Source organism: Mus caroli, unplaced genomic scaffold (assembly GCF_978045245.1).
Source record: "Mus caroli unplaced genomic scaffold, Mus_caroli_1 scaffold_7, whole genome shotgun sequence".
In the NCBI taxonomy this organism is placed as follows: Eukaryota; Metazoa; Chordata; class Mammalia; order Rodentia; family Muridae; genus Mus; species Mus caroli.
The window spans coordinates 52787853-52804739 of NW_028227262.1; the positions used below are offsets into that span (position 1 = coordinate 52787853).

Genomic DNA, 16887 nt, shown 5'->3' on the forward strand with positions numbered 1-16887 from the left:
TCTAGTGGGGTCATTGTTCCTGTTATAGGGTAACCATTTTAATATCTGTATGTATGTGTTGCACACACACACATATATATATATATATATATATATATATATATATATATATAATTTATACAGTAGTATGTTTCTATATGACTTTTCCAAAAGTTTAGTGTTATTTGCACCTCCCCATATTCCTTCCTCTACTCTTTCCCCACTTCCATCTCAATCTAACTCTTCCTGTTCCATTTTCTCCATTTAACTCCATATATCACTGTATTTTATTTTCCCTCCCTTAAACCCCACCACCACCATGGCCCTTTAGTAATTTACTTACATGTATGGGCATTCCAAATAAAACACACATATCTAAAGATTCAATGCCAACATGCACAAATGTGAATAAAAGTAAAAAGAGTCTATGAAGGTAGGAGGGAAAAGTGGTGGGGACATTGGAAGAGTTGAGGGGAAGGAACTGGAAGATTGCTTTGGTCAATGCATATGATACCAATTCTGCAATTCTCATCAATATATTCTTATAATGAAGCAAATAATTGTTGGGAGAAATTTTCTCAAAAAATAAACAACTCACAGAGGAGAGAGATGACTATTCAGTTAAGAAAATTTGTGGCTCACGGAGGACCCAGGTTCAGTTCCTAACATGCAGGTGATGGCTCATACCTGCTGGTAACTCCAGTCCCAGTAAATCTGATGCCTTTTTTGACCTCTTGAGGTCCTAGACACACGTGATGATCTTCTGAGGTCCTAGACAATGTGATGCACACATGTACATGCTGGCAAAGCACTAATACACATAAAATAAAATAAATGTTTTGTTTAAATACCTTTCCATCTGTCATTTCTTAGGGGAAGCCATCTTTGTTCGGCTCCTCTAAAAATCTGCTGGAATGGATTTTCTTACTCCTTGCAAAGGTTTATCTCAGCCCTTTTGTTTTCTACTGTGTTCTCCACTAGAATGCCAGATGCAATCCATCTCTCTGCCATAGGTGCCTATCAGAGTCACTGGCTTAAAGATTAACTCAGTAAACACTACTAAACTGAACTAAATAAGAAGGTTCATTAGCAAACTCCACAGCCATCTTTTTAACCAGATACAAGAGCTGCTACAGGAGATAAGGAAGCCATTGAGAAGTGATAGCCAGAAGGTGAAGGGCACAAGGAAGGGAAAGGTTCTTTGACTCAAATTTCCATCAACCAAGATAAATATTAAGGGTCAATCGTGGCAGTAATAGGAGAGATGGGGAGAGAGTTGGGGGTGGGAGGCTCCTACTTGTTAGATGAGGGAATTAGGTAGCACTAGCCATAGACAAGTGAGTTCTAATAGCCAGTCACAAAGACACTTCAAGTAAAATGGGAATGGGTAGTACAGGAGAGTCCTTAACAACATGAACACACCACACCAGTGCCCAGGAGCCACATCAGGACTCTTCCTCTGAATTAGCTAGTAGGAACATCTTCCTAAGGTTTTGCTGGTTTTTTGTCTGTTTGGTTGGGTTGTTTTGTTTTGTTTTGTTTTGTTTTGTTTTGTTTTGTTTTGTTTTTTGACAGGGATTCTCTGTGTAGCTCTGGCTGTCCTGGTACTCACTTTGTAGACCAGGCTGACTTTGAACTCAAAGATTCACCTGCCTCTGCCTCCTGAGTGCTGGGACTAAAGTTTCATACCACCATAGCCAGACTTCCTCTACTCAAAGGCTGAAAAGGAAATTAGGAAAATGACACTCTTCACAATAGTCACAAATAATATTACATACCTAGGTGTGACTCTAGCCAAGCAAGTGAAAGATCTGTATGACAAGAACTTCAAGTCTCTGAAAAAAAGAAATTGAAGAAGATCTCAGAAGATGGAAAGAACTCTCATGCTCATGGATTGGCAGTATTAATATAGTAAAAATGGCCTCTTTCTCCACATCCTCGCCAGCATCTGCTGTCACCTGAATTTTTGATCTTAGCCATTCTGACTGGTGTGAGGTGGAATCTCAGGGTTGTTTTGAGTTGCATTTCCCTGATGATTAAGGATGTTGAACATTTTTTTCAGGTGCTTCTCTGCCATTCGGTATTCCTCAGGTGAGAATTCTTTGTTCAATTCTGAGCCCCATTTTTAATGGGGTTATTTGACTTTCTGGAGTCCACCTTCTTGAGTTCTTTATATATATTGAATATTAGTCCCTTATCTGATTTAGGATAGGTAAAGATCCTTTCCCAATCTGTTGGTGGTTTTTTTTTTTTTTTTTTTGTCTTATTGATGGTGTATTTTGCCTTGCAGAAGCTTTGCAGTTTCATGAGGTCCCACTTGTCAATTCTCGATCTTACAGCACAAGCCATTGCTGTTCTATTCAAGAATTTTTCCCCTGTGCCCATATCTTCAAGGCTTTTCCCCACTTTCTCCTCTATAAGTTTCAGTGTCTCTGGTTTTATGTGAAGTTCCTTGATCCACTTAGACTTGACCTTAGTACAAGGAGATAGGAATGGATCGATTCGCATTCTTCTACATGTTAACAACCAGTTGTGCCAGCACCATTTGTTGAAAATGCTGTCTTTCTTCCACTGGATGTTTTTAGCTCCCTTGTCGAAGATCAAGTGACAGTAGGTGTGTGGGTTCATTTCTGGGTCTTCAATTCTATTCCATTGGTCTATTTGTCTGTCACTATACCAGTACCATGCAGTTTTTATCACAATTGCTCTGTAGTAAAGCTTTAGGTCCGGCATGGTGATTCCACCAGAGGTTCTTTTATCCTTGAGAAGAGTTTTTGCTATCCTAGTTTTTTTGTTATTCCAGATGAATTTGCAGATTGCACTCCTCCATTGTTGGTGGGATTGCAAGCTTGTACAACCACTCTGGAAATCAGTCTGGCAGTTCCTCAGGAAATTGGACATAGTACTACCGGAGGATCCAGCAATACCTCTCCTGGGCATATATCCAGAAGATGTCCCAACCGGTAAGAAGGACACATGCTCCACTATGTTCATAGCAGCCTTATTTATAATAGCCAGAAGCTGGAAAGAACCCAGATGTCCCTCAACAGAGGAATGGATACAGAAATTATGGTACATTTACACAATGGAGTACTACTCAGCTATTAAAAAGAATGAATTTATGAAATTCCTAGCCAAATGGATGGACCTGGAGGGCATCATCTTGAGTGAGGTAACACAATCACAAAGGAACTCACACAATATGTATTCACTGATAAGTGGATATTAGCCCAAAACTTAGGATACCCAAGATATAAGATACAATTTGCTAAACGCATGAAACTCAAGAAGAATGAAGACCAAAATGTGGACACTGTGCCCCTTCTTAGAAGTGGGAACAAAACACCCAGGGAAGGAGTTACAGAGACAAAGTTTGGAGCTGTGATGAAAGGATGGACCATCTAGAGACTGCCGTATCCAGGGATCCATCCCATAATTAGCTTCTAAACTCGGACACCATTGCATACACTAGCAAGATTTTGCTGAAAGGACCCAAATTTAGCTGTCTCTTATGAGACGATGCAGGGGCCTAGCAAACACAGGAGTGGATGCTCACAGTCAGCTATTGGATGTATCACAGGGCTCCCAATGGAGAAGCTAGAGAAAGTACCCAAGGAGCTAAAGGGATCTGCAACCCTATAGTTGGAACAACATGATGAACTAACCAGTACCCCGGAGCTCTTGTCTCTAGCTGCATATGTATCGAAAGATGGCCTAGTCGGCCATCAATGGAAAGAGAGGCCCATTGGACTTGCAAACTTTATATGCCCCAATATAGGGGAATGCCAGGGCCAAAAGAATGGGAATGGGTGGGTAGGGAAGTGGGGGGCGGTATGGGGGACTTTTGGGATAGCATTGGAAATGTAATTGAGGAAAATATGTAATAAAAAATATTAAAAATTTAAAAAATGGCCATCTTAACAAGACTCTTTTAAAATTTAAAACCATTTTGATGCGATTGTTACAGAGATAGCAAAGCAGTCATCCTAACATCCTCAGGAAACATTTATTTTATAATTTTTGAAATGCATTGTAAATAAAGGAAAGTTTATCAAAGGACACTTTTACATCACTCATTTTGCTATACTTTTGCTAAAAAAAAAAATGTGATTGTAAGTTCCATGTAATCATCTCAGCTATGTTTCAAAAGCAAAAACCCATGTCTTCAATATCTCTAATATTTGAAGTGTGAACATCCATGTATGTTCACACTGTCATAGACACATGAAGAGGCAAACAGGAAAAAAGACACCACCACAGAGTGGATCCAAAGAGATCATTGCTTGTATTCCAGGGGTGTGCCCTCAGACAATCACGGCACTTCAACTATCTGTATGGCTATTTTCACAGCCATAATAATTCCATATTCTGTTAGGTTATTGTTTGGAATCATGACCTCCTATGTAAAATTGCCAGTAGTAATCATGGCACATGAAAGAAACTGATGATGCTAGCAAATTTTAGGGGGAGTAGACTTAGCCATAACAATCCAAGCTTGGACACCTGTACACAATAGACAAACATATGAGTAATAACTAAAGCATAAAAAGATCCATTAAGTGTAGTCACAGAGTTCCAGAGACAGCCCCCTCCCTGTTACATGCAGGCCGTGTCCATCTCCTGGGGTCTTGACATGAGGTTTAGGGCTAAATAGATGGCAAGAAGTCTGCATAACTATATAGTCCTGGGTGAATTTGTAGCCTTTCCCATCATGTTTCTACTGCCCTTGTGCAAGTGGTCTTACAAACTCTCAAAACTGGGTACAAACTTTTCCTGGAGCCACACTCCTCCTCTGGCTGGTACCAGAATTCAATCATTCATTTTTTCAGCATGAAACTCCAATTCCCTGGGGTCTACTGTCCCCAGAGTCTATTATACAAAGGGAACCACACAAGTGCCTCTTGAGAATATTTTCATTCCTGCCAGGATAACAATAATAACATGATAAAAATCTGGTTATTGTTATTGTACTTCCTTAAAGCATGATCCCACTGCTATCTTCCACTCCTCAATGGTCTACAATGAATTATAGTGAAGGTATCATTAAGAGTGGACAAGAAAATATTAACCTCAATGGAATAACCCAAACCGCAGAAGACAAGCACCTCGTGTTCTCTTATCTGTGGATAATAGCTCCCAGGCTTCAGATTAGAGTACATAATCTGGAATAACCACAAAAGCCATGAAAGTAAAAAAGGAGACTATGGTAGGGTAAAGGGGAGAAAAAGCTCCCGAGTGGAGTTCTGTGTGCAGTGAGGGTGAAAATGGAAAGAACAGGAAGGAGGGGATTGTAACAGGGGCAAGGGGATAAATAGAGAGGGTAGTGTTAAAAGCATTAAGGATGTATTAAAAGCCATAGGGAAATAAACCATTTTATAAGCCTATTATGTGTGTGTGTGTGTGTGTTTATGCTCTCTCTCTCTCTCTCTCTCCTCTCTCTCTCTCTCTCTCTCTCTCTCTCTCTCTCTCTCTCTCTCTCTCTCTCTCCATATATATATATATGCACTCATGCATGGGAAGAGTTAGAGGAGGAATATAGGTGGAAATAATGGAAATAAAATACTCATAAAATTATCAAAAATAATAAAAATTATTTTAAAAAGTCAATATGTCAAGACAAGCACACTCACACTTGCAAGACAGAGAAGTACTGGGCCAGTTGGGCTACAGTGCAAGCTCCTGCCTCCAAAAACCAAAGCCAAAACAAAGCAAAAGGAATAGGCAAAGATACAAATTAAGGGTCTCTGGGAGTAACAGTAGTATAGAGTCATTTTCACAGGCTAGTCTATTAAGTTAGTGGCTAACCTCTAGTGACCAACAGTCTCTCATTTACAAATTAGAAATTATTTTTTCCTCTCAAAGACTTCATTTAAAAGCTACACATATGTAAATTTTCTAACAGCTCCTAGAAGAGAGCAGATACTCAAAAGTGGCAGCTATGGCGATAAATGCAACAATTAGTCTCATATGTTTACTGGTTCCAGGATGAGAACCAGATTAATCTTTGCTTTTAAAGTGTCCTTTGACACAGAACACAGTGAAGAAGCGATGTCTTTCCTCTCAGCATCCTTCTCAGCCCTGGCACCTTGCTGCCTCCTGTCTACACAGGAAGTCCTAAGACATCAAAGCAGGTGTGGGCAACAGTGACCTCAAGGGGAGCTTGGACCAGCTCAGGCAGGGTCATATGGCAGGCAGCTGCTTAAGGACTTGAGAATGTGTGCATAAAGTAGGCTGCTCAGCTCACAGTGAATTAGATCTCTGATTCTTTATATTTCTTCCTTAATCCCCATAGCTTTGATTTTAAGTAGCACTGGTTCATGTGTAATTCTAACAAAGGCTTCTCTCAAAATCCAAAATAACTCTATTCAGTTATTATGCAGCCCTCTTTTATGACCTTATTATATAGGGAGGTTTTGTTAAACAGATTTTTCTCTCTTGCAAATTAGTACAGAACATACTTTATTTTTGTGTGTCTCAGCAAGGTTTCTAAAATCCTTCCCACATCACAGTTCATTTAGACCAATTAGAATTCCATGAACAGAAGATAAAGTATGTTATTAAAAAAAGGAGGCTGGGACTATCTAGTGGTACCAGGGCTCTGGGAAAGAGTTTGGCATTTCTTCAGAAAACTAAACATGCAACCCAGCAATTACACTCCTGGAGAAATCTCCCAGAGAAATGAAAATTTATGTTCCCCGAAATCCTTATGCACAAACTTTCACAGCAACTTTATTTGCAAAAGCTGAAAACTAAAATCAGCACAGGTGTTCTTCCACAGGAGGAAGATCTTACAAATGCCACTGAATGTGTCTTATAAGGAAAGGGAACTATTGACACTTCGGGGATTATACTGACAAGGCCAGTCCCTAGGGGGTACACAGAGCTGATTCCATCTCTGTAACACATTCGAAATGAGCAAAGTGGAGAGCATGTTAGTAGACATCAGGAGTTAATGACTAGGCAGGGTGATGAAACAATGATGTATTTCTAATACACAACAATCCCACCATATACACACGAAACTCGGAAACTCTGATTACATTTCCTGAGTCACAGGACTCATGAGGATGAATCAACACTCAACATGAGATGTATCCTAGTTATTTTGTACATGGGATTTCTTTTTTCAGTATCATCCTTCATAATTGCATCTTGATCTGCAATATCGTTCAGGAAATGGTGTTCATCTTAAAAACGGAGTAAAATCAATAAGAAAAGGGCTGAAGGTTAGTTTTGAAAGAGAACAGATAAGCTAATGTTTATGCCAAGAAACCCCAGACTAAGAAGTGCATCCTCTCAAGTATGGGAAGGCACATGTCTATTGTGTTGCCCTCAAAGCTGTCTAAAATTATATCCCAGAGTGCAAAACCTCCAGAATCTTCCTTTTCTCTATCCCTTACATCTGTGCTCCATCCATCAATAAATTCCAGAATCCAGAATTGTTTTCATCTTCTACACGACCACCACAGGCTCTCACCTGGGTTGTTCTAGTAGTCTTGTAAATGGTTTCTAAGTCCCTCTGCTCCTCTACAGTCCATTTCAGCACAGCAGGTGGACGATGCTTGAAAATCTTATCCGATCTTGGAACTGGCATTATGCCTCAATCAGTAAAAGCAATTGCCACACAAACCTGGTAACCTGACTCTATTCCCTGGAAACCCAGTGTGGAAGCATTCTAGTAAGTGGTCCTCTGACATCCATATGTGCACTGTGGCAAGGGCATGCGTACACACACACACACACACACACACACACACAGACACACACAAAAAAAATAAATAAAGAAAACTTAAGAATAAATTAATAAAACAATCACTACTTAGATTGGAGGGCAGTTCAAACCATCTACCTAAGACTCCTTTTGGAACCCACCCATAGCTTCACACACGAATAAGTAGGCAAAACCCTCCCTCACACTTTCTAGGTTCCACAAGATACGACTCCCACTTTAGCCTTCTATACTTCTTTACTCCTCTTTATTCCCCAGCTTGAGCATCATTGGTTGCTTTAGTTCTGCTTTTGAGTTTCTGCCTTAGGGCCTTTGTACCCTTTATTGCATGTATCTTCAACAGTTTTCTATATAACCCCACACTCCTGATTTCTGCACAGCTCAGGTGTGTGGTTGAAGGCTCCCTTTCCACAGGTTCGTTGTACTTCTCCCTGGCCCCATTTATCTCCCAAGGAATTCAACATCCCTTGCCTACATACCTCTTGTTCATCTTATATTTTAGTCTTCCATTATAGATATGTTTACCAGCACTGAAAATATTGCCTAGCACACACAATACACTCTATTTGTTGGGAAAAAAGTCCTACATGAATAAAAAATGAAGCAAACAGATAATGCAGTGTCATGCAACAGGAAACACTGGTTAGAGTCTTGATACAGATTCTCTTTCCTCAAGTCTAAGCCACAGACTTCCTATACCCTGCCCGTTTGCTTGAACAATTCATAATTCCTTTGCCAGATTATAATTGCCTACACATCACCCACTGCTGAACTGGTTTGTTCAAATGGCTCTTAAGAAGATGTCTCCACGAGATCAGAAGCTCAACAGCTAAAGCTGGAATTGGGCTCTTTGTAATTCTCTAGTTAGAACTTTATGGAACTAAGCTCACCCATCCTCAGCTGCTTCACACTCTTCCGTTTTTCTCTTTTTGACATTTTGAGAGTATGTTCTAATCTTATGGTGGCCATGTCTTCTCTTTCAGATGCAATTAAAACAGCTTCTGCCGCTCATATTTCTCCACTTCCACATTTCTCCATTAACATCTTCCAAGGTGGAATCTTGTCACCAAAAAGATGTAAGTCCTAAACAAAAGTGAGAAAACCCATCATGAGGCAGAGGCAATATTTTTAAGCTCAAAAGAACAAGAGAAATTTTATACTAAATCTTGCTAGCTGTCTTGACTGAAGCAACCATTTTCCCCTAGACTTTAGAAATGCAGATTTGAATTACTCATTTTAAAGCAAATCAGAAACTTATGTTTTTATCTGACTGTTCTACCCTGAAATGTCACTCTAAGTTTAAAGCTCTTGAATGTTGTTTTATGGAGAGTCCTTGGAGATAACTTTGTATATTGCAGATTTGGTTTGTATAGCACTGTGTTTGAAGAGAACACTGACAACAGTGAGACAAACCATGGGCGGGGGTGAAATACATAAAGGAGACTCTACTCTTAGGAAAGAAGTGCAAGGCAGGAGGAATCATGCTGCATTCTGAGCAAGATAATAAAATACACTCGGTTCTGTGGGGAAGAAACCTAAAACCACGGACTTCATCTTTCCCCCTGTAACACAGAAAGGCTTCTTTTAAGATTGTACAATGCATTTCCAAGAGTAAGACCAGCAGCAGCAGCGTTATAACAATGATGATTATAATATCCACAATGATGCTTAAAAGCCATTAGATATTACCATTCCAATTCACATTACTGTTCCCTTTGAAAGCACTGTTTATACTACTCAAATGGAGGCTCATCCCTGCCCTGCAGAAAACCATGACTCCACTAGGCAACTTCTTTCTTAACCTGCTGTCTGCTTGTTTGCTTGTGGAGAGAAAGATTTACACTGCTGGCAAAATAATGAGGATACAATACAGGATTGTTAATTGTAAGTACACTGCAACAGAAGATCAGGCTAGGTTCACACCTCACAACTAGCAATTCCCTAATTCCTCTAACCCTGCTTCTAACTAACTGCCATTCTACTCCTTGCTTCTGTGGGTTTGACTCTTATGCATGCTTCATTTTAGTTGAATCATATAGCATGACCCCTTCTGATCCTAATTTGTGTCAATTAGAATAGTGTCCCTGGGGGTCAGCCATGGTGTCACAAGTGTATATAATAAGATTTCCTTCCCTTTCTTTGGACCTATGTAGCCAGGCTTTACCACTTTATAAGACAATTTTACAATGTGAATTGCTTGAAAACTGATAAGATTAAATACTGTGCTTTATTTCCACCAAGAAGCCGAGACATGATGGACTCTTTAATGAGTATTTCCTTCCAGATTTCATTTTTAAGTTAGCATCACATGATGGCTTTCATTATAACACTTCCATATGTTGCTGTCATATTTTATTCTTACTTAGTCCTCCTCCCCACCACGTGCTAATCCTTTTCCTCCCTGGAACAACCCCCCTTCTATGTTCATGTCACATGGTTTCATTACTCTTTTCTCTCTGTCTTCCTCGGGATTCTTGTCCTCCTGCTCACAGTCCCCTTTCTGCTTTCAGAAGAATTGATTTGTAAGCTAAATGAGATCCCATTATGTGTATCCTCAACACTGCAGTCCTCCCTCTGTCAATGGAACATCAGATTGCTTCTGGGCTGGTCTACTTCTTACTACTGTAAGAAACACAAGAGTTCTGGCGTTTCTTCCACACACTGATCCCATTTACTTTAGAGACCTGTGCACCAGTGAGATTGCTGAGTTAAATTCATTTCTGTTTTTAGCATACTAGGAGTTTCTACACTGCTTTGCCTAACAGATTCATCCTTTTATATTCCCAACAAGAGATGTACAAACTGCAACACAATAATGTAAGAAACACGAAAAAGCAAAGCAATGTGACTCTTAGAAAAAGAATCAAGACTCATCAACTCCTGAACACAAGTATGACCAGTGACCTGAGAAGGGATGAATTTAATCCAGAACCTGGAGAGTCAGCAACACAAAGGATGAATGAGAAAATCAATGGCAATAAAAACTCATCAACAACATGGAAGAAAAATAAGCAAGGAAACTCATTCTGAAAAAAAGGTGAAATATTAGAAACAAGAAACCAAATGAGTCCAAAAAAACCTGTGAAAAGCATAATCAATAGATTCAACTGGGCAGAAAAAGATAACTGGGATGGTGGATAAAGCTGATAAGATAACTTTATTCAGATATCAATAAGAAAAAGCATAAGCATGACCATGATGCTCAAGAATTTGATAAAGATCAAGAAACTGGAGGTAAGAATTTAAAAGACAGAAGTTCAGGTAAGCATTAAAGGCATAGAAAGTCTATTCACTGAAGGGATAACAGAAAGTCCCCACACTCCAGGGACATTTAAACAGAAGAGGTTTTAGAACCCCAAGCAGACATGACTAAATAAGAACTTCTCCCTGCTACAGTATAATCAGGGTGTCAGGGATACAAATCAAAGTTAAAGGCAATAAAAGAAAAGTACTAACTGATGTATAAGGGCAGAACCATCAGAATTACATCGCATCTCTAATCAACAACCCTTAAATCAAAGATTCCTGAAAGCAAATAACCACCAGCCATGAATACTCTATGCAGAGAAGCTGGCTTTTACAGTTAATGAATAAAAACATTTCAAGACCAGCACAAACTGAGACAGTTTGTGACTACCAAGTCAGCAAGACAGAAAATATTTAAAGAAATAGCATGTGTAGAAAAGGAAGTAAATCTCATCCAAGTGAACCCAGAAAAGATAAAAGTTGAGCTAGAAAGGGATCCAACATGTCCAACATAGCAGACAAGCAAACCATTGAAACCAAAGGAAGGGAATGAAAAGAATAAAGCAAACCAATCATAATTAAATGAATTAGTAAATCTTTCCCCATAGTTAATGTATGTGTAAATAAACTTAATTGACTAATAAATAATGTAGGGTTGAACAGATTATGCTATCTCCAAGAAAATACCTTACAGGTAAAGACCCCTACAGATTGGGATTCGAAGGATGAACAATATGCCAAAAGTAAACAAAAATTAAGACCCAGTTGGCATAGCTATTTTGATATCTAATAAAGTAGGCTACCAAAAAAAAAAAAAAAGCCTCTGAGTTATACTATACACTAAGTGAAATGGATTTATCAGGTCTGATAAGTTTATCTGTAGAATATCAAATCCAACAGAAATAGAACACACATTCTTTTTTTTTTTTTTTTTTGGTTTTTCGAGACAGGGTTTCTCTGTATAGTCCTGGCTGTCCTGGAACTCACTTTGTAGACCAGGCTGGCCTCGAACTCAAAAATCCACCTGCCTCTGCCTCCCGAGTGCTGGGATTAAAGGCATGCGCCACCACGCCCAGCACATAACACACATTCTTTTCAAAAAAAAATCCATGGAACCAAACATCTTTAAAGTAGTTCATAGTCTAGGCCACAAATCAAGGCATTCCAAATAAAAAAGAATCAAGATAATTTCTTGTAGGATATAAAACCATAGCAATCCATGACATTAAAGCCATAATTTAAGAACCGCCCAACAAGGAAATGTCCAGGACCAGATGAATTCATTGCAAACTTCTACCATCTCTTTAAAGAAGTGCTAGATCCAATGGTCCTCAAACTGCTGCATCCCATAGAGAGGAAGCAACACTGTTAAACGTATTCTACGAAACTAACATTACTCTCATAGAGAGCATTATTCTCTATTACTCTAGAGAGTATTAAAGTACTACTAGTTGCAGTCTTCTAATAGAGAACCTAGATAAGGATACAACAAAGGTAACTATAGATTAGTTTTCCTGATGAACATAGATGAAAACATTTGGAAAACAAACTCAAGAACTCATTAATTAAAACTTTAAATTGTTTTCATTTGAGCAATGAAAGTTTGATTCAACATATGCAGAACATTACAAATAGACTGAAATAAACCTAAAGACAGAAGTCACATGACCACCTCAATCCACACAGAAAATTACTTTGACGAAGTTCAACTTTCTGAAGGAACTAGTAATAAAAGAAACATACTGACACATAATAAAAGCAAGATATGACAAACCCATAGCCTGCAACATAGTAAATTATAAAGATCTCAGAGTTTTCTCTAACATCTGTCATGAGGCATGGGTGCTAACTTTCTTCACTCTTATTCAACATACTAATTGAAATTTCAACTAAAGTTATAAGAGAAATTTTAAAAAGATATGCAAGTAGGAAAGAAAGAAATAAGAGCATCCCTGTGATATAATCCTATAAGACTTGAAGACTCCACCAATGAACGCTTAACAGATGCTTTCAGCAAAGCAGCACACAAAAACCAGAGCTTTTCTACATGTCAGTAATAAATTCACCAAGAAAGAAGTTAGACAGTAGAGATTCCATTCACAATATCTTCAACACTAAAAAATTAAAATAAAATACCTAGAAATAAACCTAGCAGAGGAAGCAAAAGATCTGTAAAGTAAAAACTTTAAGGCAATTAAGAAATACATTGAAGAGGACAATAGAAAATAAAAATGTCTACACGCCCATGGATAGACAGAATTAAGATTGTTAAAATGTCTTATTTTCAAAAGCAATTTATATATTCAGTTCAACCCCATATATCAATAACATTATTAACAAAACTAGAAAGAGTTATTTCCAAAGCTTATATGGAAGCATGATATGGCCAGAATAGCAAAGAGAACCTTAGTAGAAAAAATAATGGTGGTGTTATTCAAGTACTCAATTTCAAAATATACTATAGAGCCATGGTGACAAAAAAAATCATAATACTATCAAAAACATGTGTAGGGTAAAGGAAGAAGATATAAGAACCAGAAATGAATGCATATAGTGAGAGCTACCAATTTTTTGATAAAAATTGGTCAAACATCTTGGACAAAAGACATCTCTTTAACCAATAATGCTGGGAAAACTGGATTTCCATACATAAGAATGAGACTAGATCTGCGTCTTTAACTCTGTTCAAATAATAGATTCCAAATGCAGCAAAGATGAATTCTTGGCCTTATTTGCCAAGACCAAGTGAAAACTGGATCAACACTTCCAGTGTAAGACCTGAAACCTAAAGCTGCCATTAAAAACATAGATAAAATACTCTAAGACATAGATATAAGCAAGGATTTCTGAACAGGATTCTAATAGGATAGGGAATAATTACAGCTATTGACAGGTGATATGACATACAAGAAATTGCATGAAATATAATGTACATGAAAGCAAGAAGCTTTTGGACAATAGCGTGAAATTACCAGCATGGGAGAAAAATAGTCTAGTAAATAAGTGAAAAAAATTGCCTTGCCAACTAGACAGCAGATATGTATTAATATCAAGAACACAAAAAGAACTGCAAAATTAAACATAAAAATATCATTCAATCAGCAAGTGAGCTAATAAACAAAATAGATCTTTAAAAAAACTAATAAACTAATAGAAACACAAGTAACCAATAAATTCCTGAAAGGACACATCATGGTCAACATCCTCAGTCATCAGAGACATTCAAAAGATGACTTTTAGAGTCCATCTCACTCAGTCAGAAATTTACTTTATCAAGGAAAAAAATGACAACAAATTCTGTCTAGGAAAACACTTGTATTCACTGTATAGTCACAGTCACTGTGGAGATAAGTATGGGGGTTCTTTATTTAAAAAAAAAACTGAGAATACAACTATCGTATGACACCGATGTCTCTTTGGCATAAATCTAAAGGACTCTTGGATTAACATGCCACAGAAATACTTGAACATCCATGTCTACTCACAATAACCAGGAAGGAGGTTTAAATAAGAAATGTCTCCCTGCCTCCCATAGGCTCAGATATTTGAACACATTTGGTCATCAGTTGGTGGTGCTTTTGTAGGAAGCTATGGAAAGAGCAACTGTGCTGGAGGAAATATGTCACTGGGGGTAGGCTTTGAGAGTTTATACCTTAATTTCTCTCTCTCTCTCTCTCTCTCTCTCTCTCTCTCTCTCTCTCTCTCTCTTTCTGTTGGTGTTTGAGATTGAAGATTTGACCTCTCACTTTCCTGCTCATGTGTATCCCACCATTTATGGACCCTCTTTCCCACTGATAACTGCTGCCTAAAATGGATCAAAAGCGAGACTAGAGACTAATGTATTCTATAAGCAACAACTGTTTTCCTATAGTCTACATACAAGGTTTTTGTTATTATGAAAGCATGGAAAGAAAGACAATATTTTAACACTGTCATTCCTCAATATGTAAGGGTCTTTGGACTGTATTATGTTAGAATGCTTCATCTTAAAAGTTGCTTCTGTGATATGTGGAAGAGGTTAAAAAATGGTATTCAGAATATGTTGTATTAATTTTCAGTTAAAAAATAAAATAAATAAAATAAAAAACCATGTTTGAGTTCCTGACTTGAGGTTCATCAAATATTGTTAAATGAATTTTAGTTTAGCACTAGGGTAATTTTTCCAACAATTTTTAAGAATGGCTTTAGCATGTTTTTGACATCTTGTACATAAAGTAGCATTCTCAGAACTGATGATTCTAAAACCATAATTCTGATCAACTCTGGAAAGTTTTGAGGACACTTGATGTCCTGCAACACTTAATACTAGGCAAAGACAATTCTTAATGTAAAAATAAAGAAATATATCCCTCTCATTAGTATGCAAATTTACCTCTATATTTAATATATAAGGTTATATATATAAAGTTGTTTTAAAATAAATTCCTTTGATCTACTGCCAGTAAAAAGAAAAAATGTCACAATGAAACCTATTATTTTATACAATTAGTATATAATAACCATAATTCTGTCTCAGAATTGGAAAAAACCCTTAGGAATAAAATTTATTAAAGAACCGAAAGACTCATACATTGTCTCAGAATCACAAAGCAGTAATAAAAGAAATCAAAGAAGACATAAATAATTACAAAGAGCCAGGTGTGTATCAGGAGACATTATTAAAATATCCACACTACCAAAATCTATTCACACAATCAATATACATAATTCCTACCAAAATTCCAATGACAATTTTTTATGAAAGCAGTAAAAATAAGACTGACATTTGTATTGGTTGAGTTTTGTGGTTAATAAGACCTAGCCCTGGCTGTAGCAGGTTTTGGAGCAAGAAAACAAATAGAATGCACAGAATATATCTAAATATCTAAATTTCACACAGCACACCAATATGTTGCAGGATATTTGATCACACTGTGAATCCTAAGATTGTGTTAGTTACTGGGGAAAAAAAAAAAAACAACCAAGCCCTGTTTCAAGTTGTGGTGTGGCTCAGCCCTTAGCTCACACTTATAATCTCTCTGGCTGGAACACAAACACGCCCTTAGTACACATCTTTAATCCCAAACAATGAAGGTAAAGTTTGTTTGAAGAAGGAACCACCCATGTTTGGAAGTGATCTCTAATTGAGTGGCAGACAAAGTGACAAATCAGAAAAAGATTTGACGGAATAGTATCTACCCAACTCTCACGAGAAGAGAGAGGAAGGGACGCTACTTGAGAGAAAGAGAAAAATAAAACGGAGGCAGTTTTACTGGTACAGTTTTACAGAGATACATTGAAGAGAGAACAAGCAAATCACAGGTGAAGACAGAATGAGCTAGAAAACAAAAATGAGCCAGATTAGAATGTATGGCCAGCATTAATATGATGCCAAGCAAAATAATTGAGGAGAATCCCAGAAAAGAATGAATCAGAGAGGAGTTTGAGCCAGAACAGCTGACTTGAATCAACGAGCCAGAGATCAGGAAAAAAAAAAAAAAAAAGACAAAAACCGAGGAAGGAATGAGCTTATTCAGCAGTAAGTCTCAGAGGCTGAAAACGTTCTAAACCTGGATAAGACTGTACAGAGGCTAGACACTTCCAGGTCTACATTAGAAGACTGAGTCCTCGGAGACAACAATTATCTCAGGCAAATAGAAGGTACTTTTACACCAATGTTAAATAAAATTCTCTTTTCCACATTGACAAAAATCAGACTAACTTTGAGAATTCTCAGAGTGCTCCGAGTTATGAATCAAAAATTGGTACCCAGGGAGTCTTCCTTAGTTGCCAACCATGGTTGGCAAAGGTTCTTTCTCCAACAGAGTTCTAGTTCACACTGTGAAGGCATGGCACATCCAAATTCCAGCAGCATTCCCTATGAGCAGCTCTCCTTTGATTTCCTCCATGTCTCAGGCTTTCCCTACTGGAAACATGTTCTCTGTATGGAAGAA

The 16887-nt window shown here is 37.8% G+C and overlaps 1 long non-coding RNA gene across 1 annotated transcript in view; it reads right to left on the minus strand.

Annotated features, from left to right (window-relative positions):
- LOC110296840 (uncharacterized) overlaps positions 1 to 16887 on the minus strand; it is a 117641-nt gene that overhangs the window by 54260 nt on the left and 46494 nt on the right. The window contains exon 3 of the long non-coding RNA XR_002378218.1: positions 8599 to 8791. This is a non-coding gene — a long non-coding RNA (uncharacterized LOC110296840). The remainder of the gene's footprint in view (positions 1 to 8598; positions 8792 to 16887) is intronic.